Raw genomic sequence first — 17,945 nt, 5'->3', positions numbered from 1 at the left:
GATCTCATCCCACCGATTAGCCTGAGAATGGAGATGCAAGGGAAAGGGAGGCTTGCTGGAGGGGCAGGGAATTCGCCCATGGCCGCAGGGGCCAGGCTCCCTTGCATGGCCCTGATTTACCGGTCTAGGTGTCAGGCACCGTTTTGCTGCGCTAACTGGGCTAGTGGAGAGGTATTTCCTGCCCCAGAGTGATAATGTAAGCAAGCCCCTTCCCCTGACCTCCCCATGGCACCAGGCGCATGAATAACCCGGTCTGTTGCTGCCTCTCAAACTTAATTCTCACTGAGGAAGCCTTCTGTTAAGAAGCAATCCTTTTCATTTCACTATACATCCCGGCCCAGCGGCTCGTTATTTCCCTTGGCCAGACCTGACAGGCTAATGGTATGTTTGATTTGCTCCTCCTACCATAGACAGCCTTGCTTTACTTACAGATGTGATTCTTGCTAGCAGCAGTACTTTGCCTACGCAAGAAGGGAATGAGAGGTCAAGGACACGCGCCGTTCAGGGACAGGTCTCCTAGTTAGCTCACTTTCTAATCTAGTAAATTTTAACTTTTTTTTTTTGTCATGGTGAAGCCCAGAGACTTCTTTTCAGGAAAAAAAAAATTTAATTGCATAAAACAAAGTACATAGAATAAGAAAAGAAAACCAATTATATTAGTTATCTAGATATTTTTAAAAATAAATTTGTGATGCAGTAATACATCTAGAAGAGGGTCTAATAACTACAGTGATTTTGAAGTAGTGATGAGCAGAAACATTATTTTCAAGATATCCTCTATTTTTGTTGTTATTCAGTCATTTCAGTCGTGTCTCTTTGTGACCCCATTTGGGATTTTCTTGGCAAAGATACTAGAGTGGTTTGCCATTTCCTTCTCCAGCTCATTTTACAGATGAGGAAACTGAGGCAAACAGGGTCAAGTGACTTGCCCAGGGTCACCCAGCTAGTAAATACCTGAGGCCAGATTTGAACTCAGGAAGATGAATCTTCCTGACTCCAGAGCCAGCGCTCTTATCCATTACACCACCTCGCTGCCAGATGCTCTACTGTAATGACATATTAAAAATAACTGCGATTTTTATTGGTATTACAGTTATAGGGACCACTAATGCTACCATAGTTTATTGCCTACGTTCAAAGTTGAAGGAATAATATGCTTAAGGAAGACAACTGTTAATAAAACTGGAGAAATAAAACATTAATAATTGAAAAAATGCTAAATTTCAGTTAGAGGCTAGTGAAAATAAAGATGTATTTTTTCTGGCCTGTTCTCTGTTCTAAACCTTGCATTTCTTCTCACCTCAGGTTGATTCCTTGTCCTAGACCATGTCATTTCTTTCTCACCCCAAGTTAAGATTCCTTGTTCTAGACCACGCCATTGCTTTCTTATCTCAGGTGAAGGTTCCCTGTTCTAGACCGTGCAGTTCCTTCTCACCTCAAGTTAAGATTCCTTGTTCTAGACCATGCCATCCCTCTTATCTCACTCCCCTCGTTCCCAGGTCTCTTGCCTCTCCTCAGATCCACACTAAAGAAGCAGATTTCCACCTGATATTCATTACTCACACAGGCTGACTTTGCCTGAAACTCTTTATCTCTATCCAAGAGGCATCAAACTGAGCCAAAGGGGGATGAGGAGGGAAGGTGAAGGGAGTCCAAACTAGCATCAAATTTAATTGACCTAAGATTTGTGCAAAGGTTTGCTGATTAGAGAGCCCCAGCTTCAGAAAGACACTCAGCATTTTCTTTAGGGCTCTTTATTGAGCCTGGCAGTGATCTGTGCCCTTCTAAGCCAGGAGCTTGTCCCCTTTGTCATTCCATGGCAGAGTTCATGGCAAAGCTCATCGCCAGAATGGGCCAGTGGAGATTTTGTGAAAACAAAGAACACATCAGATTGAACCAAGTGAAAAAGACAGGTGGTAGGAATTCAGTTCAATTCAATATTCATATAGTCCCTACTCTGTGCAAGGTGAGAGACCAGTAGCCTCAGAGCCAGGAAGACTTGGGTTCAAGTCACTCCTCTGACACATAATGACTGTTTCAGTCACTGAGCAAAACAGTCTCCCATTGTTCTAGGCCAGTGGTGTCAGTCAGATAGCAACGAGGCCATTAAACCATACGTAAAGATCCCTGAAGACTTCACGTTGACCTAGAAAACCACATATTAATACTATAGGTGCTCTGTTGTATATTTCTTTATTTTGTTAAATATTTCCCAGTTACTTTTTAATCTGGTTGGACCATACTGGCCTACAAGTAGAGTGTTTGGCACTTTTGCTCTAGGCAGCTAAGCCCCTAAGCTGCAGAGAATGTGATGATCTACATTGGTAGAGGGAGCTTCCTCACCTGAGGATTCCCTACATGAATGAGATCCCAGCTCCGGTCCTTATCCCTAACCCTACTGCATGATACTATGCCAAGCAACTCAGATATAAAAATAAAAATGGCCCCTGGCCTCAAGAAGCTTGCACCTGACTAGGAATGAACCAGCAGTGGCAATACTTTCAGAAGGCAATGTCCTTCAGCAGAAAATTCTGCTGGACATGGGTCCAAATCCTGACTTTGACACTTATTACTTACATGACCTTGGCCAAGTAGCCTTTCTGAGCCTGAGTTCCTCAGCTGTAAAATGAGGCGTTGGTCCAGACTACATGACTCCTAAGGTTCCTTCTAGCTCGAATAATGAGCTCTCTCAACCTTCCCTATGACTCCCTGGAATTTGATGACTATCTCCTCAAGCAGCATTGCCTTTGAGGAGGTACAGGCGATTAGAATGGAGATGTTGGGTGGGATTTCCTGTTCAAAGAGAGCCTTCAAAGCTAGGCCGAGGGCTTGGATATTATTCAATGGGTAGTGAGGAGGAAGCCACTACAGATTATCGAGCATGGAAGTAACACAATGAAATCAGTGTTTTCAGAAGAAGAGGCATGTGGTAGTGGAGAGCAGGATGGAGCCAGAGAGGGAGAAATGGTACAGCTCTGCAAGAATTAACACTGATCAACAACAACAAAAAATAATTAACACTGATCACACATAAATGGAGCTTCTAAAGTGTTTCCCAACAACTGATTGGCTTAAACATCTCCCTTATGAATCTTATAGCATCATGAAGCTTGAAGGACTCATAGAGGTCATCCAATGCAAACCTCTCATTTTGCAAATGAGGAAAACTGGGACCAAAATTTATATCCAAAATCATGGCAACCTTTGTTGTCAGAGGGGAGATTGGGGCAAAAACTTGAAAATTCTTAGTCCAATGCTCGTTTTAACACACTAAGTAATGGTTGTAAAGAGAGAGGGAGGAATGTAGATGGGAGGAATGATTAAACCCATTTTACAGGGGTAGAATCTGATAAACAAGGGAGCTCTTTTTTCATAATCAAACTCTCCCAAATATACACATACGTATAAGCATATATGCACATACATGTACATACAGAATAAATATATAATAAATGTAATATGGTAGTTAAGTATAAGATAGTTAGGGAGAGAGGAAATTAGCAGTTGGGAAGATCACAAAAGGAAGGTGGTGCTGTAAGGAAGAAAAGGATTCTGTGATACGAAAGTGACTTGTTAAGAAACATGGGGGATGCTCAATGCAAAGGTATGGAGTTGGGAGGTAGAGCACCTATTCTGTAAGGAATAGAAAGGTCCATTCTGTCAGATCATAGGGTGCAGGAAGGGGGTAAGATGGATAATGAGGTTGGAAGATAGATTGAGGTCAGGTTGCGAAAGACTTTAAAGCCAAGCAAGCAGTTCACATTTTATCCTAGAGGCAAGAGGAAACCAGTGGCATTTCATGACTAAGGGAGTCACATCAGCAGATCTTCACTCGAGGACAACTTCTTTGTACCTGCATGACAAATGGCTTAGACTGGGCTGAGATTGGAATTAAGACCAATTAGGATGCCATGACAAAAGTCTAGAAATGAAATTCTAGAAGCCCATTTTATAGGTGTAAGTTTTGATAAAGAAGGGAGTTCTTAAAGAACTCCCCTTTCATAGCCAAACTCCTAGAAAGAGTTTTCTACAGTAATTGTTCTCTCTTTCCTCCCACTCACCGCCTGACCTTCAGCAATCTCACCATCCAACTGAAATGCCTATCTCCAAAGTTTCCAGCGATCTCGTGATTGCCAAATCTGACAGCCTTTTCTCAGTACTCATCCTTCTTGACCTCTCTGCTGCTTCCTCTCTCACACAACTCTCTCCTTGTTCTCCTACCTGACCACCTTGCTGACTCATCATCCATGCCATGCCCTCTAATTTTGAGTGTTCCCCATAGCTCAGTCCTGGGCTCTATGCTTCTTTCTCCATACTCCCTCTCTTGATTACCTCATCAGCTCCCATGAGCTTAATTACCATCTCTATCCAGATGATTCATAGATCTAAATAGCCAGCACCAATCTCTCTCCTAAGCTTTAGTCCTATATCATTAGCTGTCTATTGCATATGTCAAACTGGTAGCAGAGACATCTCAAACTCCATATGGTCAAACAGAATTCATTATCTTTCCTCCCTCCTGGACTTCCCTATTTATGTCAAAGGTACTGTCAGTCACCCATATTTGTAACTTCATACTTATCCTCAACTCCTTAGCCCCCCTTCACCCTACATAACCAATGGGTTGCCAAGTCTTGTCATTTCTATCTGCACAACATTTTTCACATCCACCTCTTCCTTTCTACTCACTCAACCACCACCCTAGTTCAGGCCCTCATCATCTCTTCCCTAGAATGTTGCAATGACCTCCTCTGTTGTCTCCCCATTAGAATATCAGCTCCTTTTGAACAGGGCTGATTTCACTCATTGTATTTGTACCCCCACTACTTCACACACTGTTTGATGCCCTAGAAGCACTCAGTAAATTTTTATTGATTGTTGAAGCAAATCCTAGCTCAATATAAGAACAGATACAGTCCAACAATGAAAGGGTCTAATTTGTAAGGCAATGACTTCTCTTTCACTGGAAGAGATGTTCAACCAGAGGCTTGGTGATCACCTGTCAGAAAGGGCATTTCTTCAGGCAGAAGGAAAAAGAGGAAGGGTCAATGCATTAGATGATTCCCAAAGACCCTTCAATTTCTAAGGTTCTTTGATTATAAATTAACAAGTTGTTCCAAATGATGAGGTTCTTAAACTAATGATCTTCTATTATATTAAAAAAAAAAAACTCAGAGTCAGGGAAGAGAACAGGGTTCTGATTCTTCTACTACCACTAACTTGTGGTATAACAATTTACTCTCCCTGTGCCTCAGTTTCCCCATCTAAAAGTAAGGATGATAACACCTCTTTCCAAGTATGTTGTGAGAGCTTACGACTGAGATAAATCTCTTTTTTTATTTATTTGTTTTAATTTTTCATTTTTTCCATATGCTTTTGAGTTGAAAATTGTTTTCCCTTTTCCTCCCCTCGCCCCTCCCCAAGACGGCACACAATCTGATATAGGCTTTACATTTACATACCCATTAAACATATTTTCACATCAGTGAAGTGGTAAGTACAAATTAAAACCAAAGAGGAACCATCAGAAAGATGAAAAAAACTCAACAGAAGGTAAAAATAAGTGATAGCGATTCGACTTCCATAGTTCTTTCTTTGGATGTGGACAGCATTTTCCATCCGAGGCCTCTGGAGATGTCTTAGATCCTCATAATGCTGAAAGGTTCAGTTTAACAATCTTAGTCATTGTACACCATAGCAGCCATGTTATGCAAAGTGCTCTTGATTCTGCTCACTTCACTCAGCATCAGACCATATGAGTCTTTCCAGGTTTTTCTGAAGTCAGCCTGCTCATCATTTCTTACAGCACAATAGCATCCCATTACATTCATATACCACAACTTGCTCAGCCATTCCCCAATTGATGGGCATCCTCTCAATTTCCAATTCTTTGCCACCACAAAAACAGCTGCTATGAATATTTTTGTACACGTGGGTCCTTTTCCCATTTGTTTGATCTCTTTGGGATATAGCCCTAGAAGTGCTATTGCTGGATCAAAGGGTATGTACATTTTTGTAGCCCTTTGGGCATAGTTCCAAATTGTTCTCCAAAATGGTTGGATCATTTCACAACTCCACCAACAATGTATTAGTGTTCCAATTTTCCCACATCTCTCCAACATTTATCATTTTCCTGTTTTGTCATGTTGGCCAATCTGATAGGTGTGATGTGGTACCTCAGAGTTGTTTTGATTTGCATTTCTCTAATCAATAACGATTTAGAGCATTTTTTCATATGACTATAGATGGCTTTAATTTCTTCATCTGAGAACTGTCTGTTCATATCCTTTGACCATTTATCAATTGGGGAATGGCTTGTGTTCTTATAAATTTGTCTTAATTCTCTATATATTTTAGAAATGAGGCCTTTATCAGAGAGACTGGTTGTAAAAATTCTTTCCCAATTTTCTACCTTCCTTCTAATCTTAGTTGCATTGGCTTTGTTTGTGCAAAAACTTTTCAATTTAATGTAATCAAAATATCCATTTTGCTTTTCATAATGTTCTCTATCTCCTGTTTGGTCATGAATTCTTCTGTTCTCCATAGATCTGATAGGTAAACTATTCCTTGTTCTCCCAGTTTACTTATGGTATCAGCCTTTATATCTAAGTCTGAACCCATTTTGACTTTATTTTGGTATATGGTGTGAGATTTGGGTCTATGCCTAGTTTCTGCCATACTCTTTTCCAGTTTTCCCAGCAGTTTTTTTCAAAGAGTGGGTTCTTATCCCAGAAGCTGGGGTCTTTGGGTTTATCAAATAATAGATTACTATAGTCATTGACTACTGTGTCTTGCATATTTAACCTATTCCACTGATCCACCTCCCTATTTCTTAGCCAGTACCAAGCAGTTTTGATGATTGCTGCTTTATAATACAATTTAAGATCTGGAATTGCTAGGCCACCTTCCCCTGCATTTCTTTTCATTAGTTCCTTTGATATTCTGGACCTTTTGTTTTTCCAAATGAATCTTGTTATTATTTTTTCTAACTCTATAAAATAATTTTTGGTAGTTTGATTGGTATGGCACTGAATAAGTAAATTAGCTTAGGTAGGATTGTCATTTTTATTACATTAGCTCAGCCTACCCATGAGCAACTGATGTTTTTCCAATTATTTAGATCTGATTTTATTTGTGTGAAAAGTTTTTTGTAATTGTGTTCATAGAGTTCCTGGGTTTGTTTCGGGAGGTAGACTCCTAAATATTTTATAATGTCTACAGTAAGTTTAAATGGGATTTCTCTTTCTATCTCTTGCTGTTGGGCTTTGTTGGTAATATATAGAAATGCTGATGATTTATGTGGGTTTATTTTATAGCCTGCAACTTTGCTAAAGTTGTTTATTATTTCAAGTAGTTTTTACTTGATTCTCTAGGATTCTCTAAGTATATCATCATGTCATCTGCAAAGAGTGATAGCTTTGTTTCTTCTTTGCCTATTCTAATGCCTTCAATTTCTTTTTCTTCTCTTATTGCTAAAGCTAAGGTTTCCAGTACAATATTGAATAACAGTGGTGATAATGGACATCCTTGTTTCACCCCCGATCTTATTGGAAATGCTTCTAGCCTGTCCCCATTACATATAATGCTTGCTGAAGGTTTTAGATAGATGCTATTTATTATTTTAAGGAAGACTCCATTTATACCTATGCTTTCTAGTGTTTTTAATAGGAATGGGTGTTGTATTTTATCAAAAGCTTTTTCTGCATCTATTGAGATGATCATGTGGTTTCTGTTGGTTTTGTGTTGATATGCTCAATGATGCTGATAGTTTTCCTAATATTGAACCAACCCTGCATTCCTGGTATAAATCCTACCTGGTCATAGTGTATTATTCTTGTGATAAGTTGCTGCAATCTACTTGCTAGTATTTTGTTTAAAATTTTTGCATCTATATTCATTAGAGAAATTGGTCTATAATTTTCTTTCTCTATTTTGACTCTTCCTGGTTTAGGTATCAACACCATATTTGTATCATAAAAAGAATTTGGTAAGACTCCTTCTTCACCTATTTTCCCAAATAGTCTATATAGTATTGGAATTAATTGTTCTTTAAATGTTTGATAGAATTCGCATGTAAATCCATCTGGCCCTGGAGATTTTTTCCTAGGGAGTTCATCAATGGCTTGTTCAATTTCTTTTTCTGAGATGGGGTTATTTAAGTATTTTACTTCCTCTTGTTAATCTGGGCAATTTATATTTTTGTAAATATGTATCCATTTCACTAAGATTGTCAAATTTGTTGGCATATAGTTGGGCAAAATAATTCCTAATTATTGTTTTAATTTCCTCTTCCTTGGTGGTAGCTTCCCTTTTCATTCTTGATACTAGTAATTTGGTTTTCTTCTTTCTTTTTTTAATTAAATTAACCAAAGGCTTATCTATTTTATTGGTTTTTTCATAAAACCAGCTCTTAGTTTTATTTATTAGTTCAATAGTTTTCTTAATTTCAATTTTATTTTTCCTTTGGTTTTCAATATTTCTAATTTGGTGTTTAGTTGAGGATTTTTTGTTCATTCCTTTTCTGGTTTTTTTAGTTGTATGCCCGATTCATTAATGTCCTCTTTTTCTATTTTATTTATGTAAGCATTTAGAGATATAAAACTTCCCCTAAGAACTGCTTTGCTGCATCCCATAGGTTTTGGTATGTTGTCTCATTATTGTCATTCTCTTGAATGAAATTATTGATTGTTTCTATGATTTGTTGTTTGACCCAATCATTTTTTAGGATTAGATTATTTAGTTTCCAATTATTTTTTAGTCTATCTTTCCATGGCCCTTTATTACATATAATTTTTATTGCATCATGATCTGAAAAGGATGTTTTTAATATTTCTGCCTTTCTGCATTGGATTTGTGAGGTTTTTATGCCCTAGTACATGGTCAATTTTTGTGTATGTGCCATGTACTGATGAGAAAAAAGTATATTCCTTTCTATCCCCATTCAGTTTTCTCCAGAGGTCTATCATACCTAACTTTTCTAATGTTCTATTCACCTCCTTAACTTCTTTCTTGTTTATTTTGTGGTTAGACTTATCTAGTGCAGAGAGGGGGAGGTTCAGGTCCCCCACTAGTATAGTTTTGCTGTCTATTTCTTCCTGTAACTCCCTGAACTTCTCCTGTAAGAATTTGGATGCTATACCATTTGGTGCATATATTTAGTAATGATATTACTTCATTGTCTATGGTGCCTTTTAGCAGGATGTAGTTTCCTTCCTTATCTCTTTTGATTAGATCTATTTTTGCTTTTGCTTTGTCTGAGATCAGGATTGCTACCCCTGCTTTTTTTACTTCAGCTGCATAATATATTCTGCTCCAGCCTTTTACCTTTACCCTGTATGTGTCACTCTTTTTCAAATGTGTTTCCTGTAAACAACATATTGTAGGATTATGTTTTTTAATCCATTCTGCAATCCGTTTCTCTTTTATGGGAGAGTTCATCCCATTCACATTCACAGTTATGATTACTATCTGTGTCTTTTTCTCCATCCTTTTCCCCCATTTATGCTTTTCTTTCTCCTTTTTCCTTTCTCCCCTTCACTAGTGTTTTGCTTTTGACCACTGCCTCCTTCAGTCCCTTCCCCCTTTTATTATCCCTTTCCCTTTTCTTCCCCTTTAGTCTTACTGCTGCTTCCCTCCCTTCTTCCCCCCTCCCTTTTCTTTCCCCCTCCCTTTTCTTTCCCCTTTTCCCTCCTACTGCCTATAGGGCAAGTTAGATTTCTATACCTAACTGATTATATTATGCCCTTCTTGAGCCAAATCTGATGAGAGTAAGGTTCAAACAATGCTCCCCCCCCTTCTTTCCCTCTGCTGTAATAGGATTTTGTGTCTTTTCCTGTAATGTAATTTACCCTTGTCTGCCTCCTCCTTTCTCAGTACATTTTCTAAGATCAGATTGATCCACTTATTTGGATCCATTTAACCCACTTGATTAGATTTTTTTTTATCATTACATCAAAGTCAACTAATATCCACCCTCTTTATGTATACTCCTTTAACAAGGTGTAATAACAATACAGTTCTCAAGGGTTGCAAGTCTCATATTCCCTTGTAGGGGTTTAAACAGCCCCCCCTTATTAACAACATATTGTATCCTTCTGTCCCATTTACCTTTTTAAGTCCTTCTTGAGTCCTGTACTTGAAGATCAAATTTTTTGTTGAGCTCTGGTCTTTTTATCAGGAAAGTTTGGAAGTCTCCTATTTCATTGAATATCCACCTCCTCCCTTGAAAAATGATGCTCATTTTTGCTGGGTAATTGATCCTTGGCTGCATTCCAAGCTCCTTTGCCTTAGAATATCATGTTCCATGCCCTGGTCTTTTAATGTAGAAGCTGCAAGGTCCTGTGTAATCCTGACTGTGGTTCCATGATATTTAAATTCTTTCTTTCTGGCTGCTTGCAGCACCTTCTCTTTCATCTGGTAATTTTGGAATTTTGTGCTATATTTCCTTGGTTGTCAATTTGGGATCTCTTTCAGGTGGTGATGGTGGATTCTTTCTATGGTTATTTTCCTTCTGGTTCTAGGACTTCTGAGCAGTTTTCCTTTATGATTTCCTGAAAGATACTTTCCAGGCTCTTTTTTTCATCATGATTTTCAGGTAGTCCAATAATTTTTAAATTGTCTCTCCTGAGTCGATTTTCCAGGTCGGTTGTTTTACTGATGAGGTATTTTACATTTTCATCTATTTTCATTTTTTTGTTTCTGTTTGACTGATTCTCTCTCACAGAGACACTAGTTTCCATTTGTCCAATTCTAGTTTTTAACAGATTGTTTTCTTCTGTTAGTTTTTTACCCCCTTCTTCAACTGGCCAATTGTGTTTTTTAGGGACTTGTTTTCCTCAGTGTACTTTTTTTCAACTAGCCAATTGTATTTTTGAAGGACTCTTCTACCTCTCCCATCTGACTACCAAAATCCTTCCTGAGCTCCAAGAAGGCTCCCTGGGCCTCAGACCAGTTCATATTCCCCTCCGCTGTTGCTGATGTGGGTCCGTTGACAATGCTGTCCTCCTCAGAACCTCTGTCCCAATCTTCACTCTTCTCACAACATGAATCCACAATATGCCTCCCTCTACCCATGAAGTCTCCCCATTCCCTGGCCTCCAAAGAGACCAAGCTCCAACCCGAGCCTCCTGTGTTGGGAGCCTAGGTCTTGGTCACTGGCTTTGCGTGCTGGGGCCTCTTATGCTGGGAATTGGAGGCTGTAGGTTTCCGGCAGCCCACCCTGTGTCGGGCTGGAATCAGCAAGGCTGGCACTTTCAGGCAATTCTAGGTTGCCTGCTTTTCCTTTCCCCCAGCTTTCCTCCACTCTCTTTAGATGGGTGCTGCAGGATGTTTAACTGCCTGGGGCCCCCTGCAGTGTTGTCTCCCTCATTTCTGATAATGCACCAGGAGATTCCTTTGCCATGGAGTGCCGAGACTCCTGGTGGTTTTCTGAGCTGGTTTCCACCGGTTCCCCCCCACCTCACTGAGGCACTGGGAGGTCCAGGTGTTGGTGTTTGCCTGCTCTACCACCTGGGCTTCAGGATTTCTTCACAATTGGAGGCTTCAGGGCTCCTACAGCTCACCTGGTGTTGGGTTGGAATCAGCAAGGCCCCGGCTTTAGGAAGTCTTTAGGTTGTTTTCTTCACCTCCTTTCAGATGAATGCCACAGGGTACTTGTCAGCCTGGGGCCCCTTGTAGTTCTGCCTCCCTTATTTTTGCTGAGGCACTGGGAGACCCATTTGCTGCGCTGCTGCACTGCTGCTCCTTGTCTTTCTCCTAGTTCAGGTGTTCCAGGGTTTTTTGTTTTTCCTGGGCTGACATTTTCTGGGTTTGCAGAGGTTGACAGGGGAGAGTGAGAGCAACTACCTTTTCACTCCGCCATCTTGGCTCCCAGAAGCAGAAGTCAAACTTCTGAGATAAATCTCTTTTGATACTTAAGATGGAAACACTCTCGAAGGACTGAATGTTTATCGTGTCAGTTTTCCACACTTTGGAGAACTCATCACAGACTCAATTGTAACTGCCTTTGGAAAAGCAAAATGAGATTTGGATCACAAATTTCACCAATTCCATCTTCTAAGCTCCAAATACTCAAGAATTCCTAGAAGACACATAAATCTTTTCTTCTACTATTTAAAACACATGCACACATTTCCTTATCTGTCTGTGTTCACTTTAAAAACAGGCAAAAGAGGACATTAGAAAGGAGCAGCTCATTAGCATTCAGGCATTTAGAAAGGCTTGCTTTCCATTTCAAGTCAAGATGAAAGATTTTCAGGCCCTCTCTTTTTTCTCCTCCTAGGGGAGTTACAGCTCACAAAAAAGGTCTGACAGCTCCTTACAGCAGCCATTTTATCACCTGAGCAGACTATTTACTAGGTTCTTTTCCTCCTATATTAGACCTCAGTTTTAATAAAGTTTCTGTGAGCAAGTTTATACCTTTTATATTTAATTTTGATCTGACTGTGTGTTAAGTACCCAGAAAGACAGTTTTTGATGACCTCTGCTCTATACCCAACTTGGGAAGTGGGACAAGAAGGGTGTGAGATGGTACATGGGTACATGCATGTGTATTTATGCACAGGATTGGGTGGGGGGAGGCCGTCACCCTCCCAACCTTGAAGTGGTAAAGAGGGGGAGCCTGCCAAGCAATCCTGTGAGCCTATTAGTTTCTACTCCCTGGACATTAACATCTGTCTTCACTAAGTCGTTTCTGGACCCTTAATTCAACACACAGAGCAGGGGCGGGAGAAATTTATAGACATCATAGGCCTTAGTAACAACAACTTTAAAAAGCAGTTTATTCAGACAACTTAAAAATAAACTTATTTTTTCCCTCCCTGGAAGTTTCATTTAACTGAGGCTAATGGGACCTTTAGCTGAACAAGGACAGAAAGTTAGAAATAAAAAGGACTCTCAGTCATCAGAACAGTTATATGTCTTTCAGCCTCCCCCCGCCCCAAATTCATTGTGAATTGGGGAAAAGTGCTTTTTAATGCTTGAATTATCACCAGTATTCTTCAGGCAATGCCAAGTACCTGGGAATCCTAGAATACTATCATCTCTGAAGAAGAAAAATGGCAGGTCACCCAAAGGACAGTGAAGACATGTCTAGTGATGACATGTTACCGAGGGTAGAATGTTAAAGAAGATCTGAAAAAGACTTCATCGTGGAGAAGTAGGGCTAGAAAAGAAAGTATGAGTATGGGATAATACATGGGTCACCTGGGGGCCCCCTGAAAGATGTCCCCAGCACACTGAGAGACCCTTCTATGGAGGCTTCATGAGTGGACGTGAGGAGTCTCACAGAATGAAGCAGAGAACAGCACTGAGCTTCCCCATGGCCTGTGCACATCGCTGGAGGGAAAATCCAGAGGCATAACACCACAGATCCCTTGAAGCAGTCTAGTATTTGAAGGGCTGCCCTGTGGAGAAGGATTAGGCTTCTTCTGTTTGGCCCCAGAGACCAGAATCAACAACAATGGGTACCAAGTTGTAAGGAGGAACATTCAGGCTTCATGTTGGGTGAAACCTCCCAGAAATGAGAGAAAAGTAGAATGAGCCGCCTCAGGAGGTATTCAGGCAAAAGGCAGCTGGCCATTTGTCCGAGACACTAAGGAGGGGACTTCTGTTCAGGTTCTTCTGGCCTAGGTGGCCTCTGAGATGCAATAATGAGATTCCGAGATTGAAGCATTGGGGTGTTTAAAGTTAAGACCTTCCCGAAGTATGGTAAAATAATGACAACCCATCTTTGTATCTATTTAAAGTTTACTATCAGTAAGTCAAGACACATTTATTAAATACCTACTATGTGCGGGGCTCTGGGGTAAATACTGTCCTCATAAAAAAATTTTGTTGTGGTTCTTCAGCCATTTCAGTTGCGTCTGATTCTTCATGATCCCATTTGGAATTTCTCGGCAGAGATATTGGAGTGGTTTGCCTTTTCCTTCCCCAGCTTATTTTACAAATGAGGAAATTGAGGCAAATGGTTAAGTGATACACAGGATCATGTATCTATTAAGTGTCTGAGGTCACATTTGAACTCGAGTCTTTTTGACTTCAGGCCCAGCCCTCTATTCATTGTGCCACCTAGCTGTCCCCCACCTACCTAGGAGGTAGGTGCTATACTATTATTCCCCCCTCTTTTACAAATGGGGAAACTTAAGTTCAAAAAGTTAAGTGGCTTGTCTAGAGCCACATAACTAGTAGTGTTGAATTCAAATCTGTGTCTCCTGATTTCAGACCCTGCCCTTTTCCCATTTGAATGGCTGGATATATATTCACCCCCTTGCTCTTCTTGTATTCATTAGAGGCCTATTTGTTCTGATAAATTTATTCTGATCAGACATCTTCAAATATATGGATAGATGAGTACAGAGATAGAGAAATAGGAGGGAGGGCGGGAGGGGAAGAGAGAGGCATTTATTATGTGTCAGCACTAGAGATGTAAATATAAGCAAGACAGTCCCTGCCCTCAAGGAGATTACATCCTGAGAGAGAACAACCTATAAAGAAGAGATGAAAGAGGGTGGAGGCCAAAATTCCTTCTAGAAGGAGATGGAGATAGTACTCTAAGTATAGGTTAACATGGGTGTGGTAATTTATCAGGAGATGAATGCAATTCATAGAACTTTGTGTTAGATGGCATGGTGGACATAGCTCCAAATTGGTTCTAAAACAAGGCCCCAAAACTCTCAACCTAGTGATTCTGGAATTGGAATAATGTGAAAGATCACAAACCAGAAATAGAGAATAGAACTCTTTCTGCTCTACCTGGGCATGGGATGAGACAACTCAAAATTCCCAAACCCTGAAAGGATTACAAAGTGATTTCCTAACAATAACTATGCAAGTAGTATTATCCTCATTCTCTAGTCGAGGAACCTGGGGTCCAGAAAAGGGAAATGACTTGTCCATGGTCATTTGTCCAGAGGCAGCATGGTGTAGTAGATGATAGGTGGCCTTGAAGCCAGGCAGATCTGAATTCAAATCCCACTTCTGACAGATACATAACAGCTGTGTGATTCTAGGCAAGTCTCTAAGACTATAAATTGCAGAGGTGGCAACCTGCATTAGTGGAAGGATACTCCTCATCTGGGAGTTCTCTTTATTAATGAAACCACAGATTCAGTCCCTACCCCAGCCATCTGGCTGTTAAATATTGAAGCGAAGATTTGAATCCAGGTTGCCCGATGCTAAGTCCAAGGCTTATGCTGCTATCCCATGCTGCCTTCATTATTCCCTCCTGCTCTTCACTGCCCATCATTGCAATTAAATCAGTGTCCTCCCTCTCTACTAGCATACCAGGCTCATTCTCCATTCAGTACTTGTGCTAAACAATGTTATTACCTTGAAATGCCCTCGTGTTTCTCTCCAAATCCAGATGATTCTCCAAAGACCCTTTCAAGTCTGACTTCCTTTACCATTCTCCAATAACTTCAGCATCTTTCCCCTGTCCCCTTCCCCCACCCTGCCCCCTTTCTGGACTTCCCAGAGCAATCCCCCACACGCTTTGGCCCTGGCTTATCCGCAGGTTAGCCCTGCAGTGTTTTCTGCCTCAGAATGTTCTCTAATTGCTTTGTTTCTCATTTCTCTTCTCACAAGTCAGAATTCAGTATCCCAAAGACCTATAATATCATCAACAGGGGGATCCCTTACCAGTAGAGAATGCCTCCAATCTGTAAGAGCTGCCACAGCCAAAGACTTCACCTCCGTGCAGCCTCGGTGATGACCTTTGCTTGGCTGGCTCTCAGATGACAAGATATTTTCCCTGAAATGCTGTAAGCTCCTTGGGGCTAGAACTATTTCATGTACTTCTTTGGTATCCCCACAGAGTGCCTGGAGCAAGCATGGATACATCACAGATAAAGACTTCAATATTCAATTTAATTCAGTCCAACAAATACTTATTAAGCACCTACAATGTTTCAGGCGGTGACTGTTTGAGACATAAGGACTACAAAGACAAAAATAAAATAATGTCCTGCCCTTAAGAATCTTACTTTCTGGGGGAGTAGGGGATACAACTTACACATAATACCTGGATGAATCTGTAATCTCGTAGATGTAGGTATGTCCCCCACCAATGTTGATGGCATCTCCTGCTCATCTTGTCCAAGTCCTCCCCCAAATCCACCATAGGGGCAACCCAACTGGTTGAGGGTCTTCCTCAAGTTGACATTACATGGATACCAATGGAGCGCTCAGATCGTTCATCAGTTATTGCTCTGTCTTGCAACATAGATGTGCTTGTTGGAGCGCTGGTTCCCCTCTGTCCCAGTCAGTGGAGTGCCCAACAGCACAAAAGGAAAGTCACCTTCCATGCTGCTTTCCTGTGGGATTTCTAAAAGCACACAGATGGTACCCTTGGAAGAAACATGAGGAATTGGCCTTTGGTGACAATTGATGGGATCCCTCTTCATCAGGAGCGAGCTCTGTTTTATCACATCTTCAAGGGCACTCTACAATCCAGTTATATTGTAGAATTAGCAGCTTTCTGGGTTTTACAGGATTTATTGGCTGTGACAAACATAGGCCAAATAAGCAAGCAGATTAATATGTATTAAATTACTGCCCTGGTTCACATTATTTCCAAGTTCAGAACTTGTGTGTACATGTGAGAGTGGTATTTATCCATGACTCTTGCCATGGGAGCTGACTAAAACAGAGAGATGCCAAGCATCAGAGCAGCAATAAAAGAAATAAAAAAGAATAAAAACCTCTCTCTCTCCCTCTTTTTCTTCTGCCTTCTCTCTCTCTCTCTCTCTCTCTCTCTCTCTCTCTCTCTCTCTCTCTCTCTCTCTCTCTCTCTCTCTCTCTCTCAATAGGGCTCATCAACCTATAACTCTTATAAAACCTGAAAGGTTTTGGTGGCTTAAAGTTCCAAACCAAGAAAGTCCTACTTCATTCTGTAAAAGAAGTAATTAAAAAAAAAATTCTTATCTTGTATTCTTGAGAAATTGTAACTAACAACACCATCCAAGATGATGGCACCATGGCAATCATCACTGACTGCTATTTTCTAATCTGCATAGAATCCTCCACTCAGGCATGGCACTCATTAATGGAAGGCCCCTGGAACAGCAGTGGTTCATTGTGAAGGAATTTCTCTAACACCTAGTAGAGTATTTTGCCAAAAAATAAATCCTCAGTTAAAGTCTGTTGAAAGATTAAAAAAAAAAATTGGAGCTGCAAAAGTCCTTAGAGGCCATCTGATCCAAGCCCCTCGTTTTACATTTAGAGAAACTGAGGTACAGGCATAGGATCAAGTGACTTGCCCATGGTCACACACTTAAGTAAGTTGAGTTGATTGACCAAGTAAGTTAACCTTGAACATATGTCTGGTGATTTCTAATGCATTGCTCTTATTTAGATACCGGAGCTCCTCTCTAGTGTGGAAATCAAGTTAAGGTATAGCCATCTTTGTTTGGTTGCCATAAAGATCTTTTTATGAGAAAATGACTAGAGTGAAAGACATCTCCTGCATAACTGAACTCTCCAGCCCTAGCGTCCACTTCCAAGCAAAGTCCAGCACGGCTTTCTCTTGCCTAAAGTCATGTGTTCCCTTAGAAGAAAAGTTCTTAGCTCTGAAGCACTGTGATTATTCATGACTAACCAGATAGCTGTCCTCATCTTCATCCACACCAACTTGATTGACAACATGTCAACAAAGAAACATTGAACAAATGGCTCTGGTCATGTGGATTTGATAGTAACAAAGAGAGAAGCTTATGATGGTGACTCAGGATCAATTCTTCACCAACAGAAGATAAAGAAGAGCTATCCTTAAGGACCTTAAACTCATTGATCAATGAATATTACATAAGGAACTGGTAGAAAGTGGATAACATACCCTTGCAGGGTGGAAAAATATATAGCACCCAAGGAATTCCTTGAAAGACTTGATCAAGTGGCCAGAATTATACCCCTAAAATTCTCGATCCTTCATAAACTAACAGACCACAAAT

Source organism: Phascolarctos cinereus, unplaced genomic scaffold (assembly GCF_003287225.1).
Source record: "Phascolarctos cinereus isolate Bilbo 61053 unplaced genomic scaffold, phaCin_HiC Scaffold_1;HRSCAF=81, whole genome shotgun sequence".
NCBI classification, from domain to species: Eukaryota; Metazoa; Chordata; class Mammalia; order Diprotodontia; family Phascolarctidae; genus Phascolarctos; species Phascolarctos cinereus.
Note: the sequence above shows the minus strand (reverse complement) of the source record.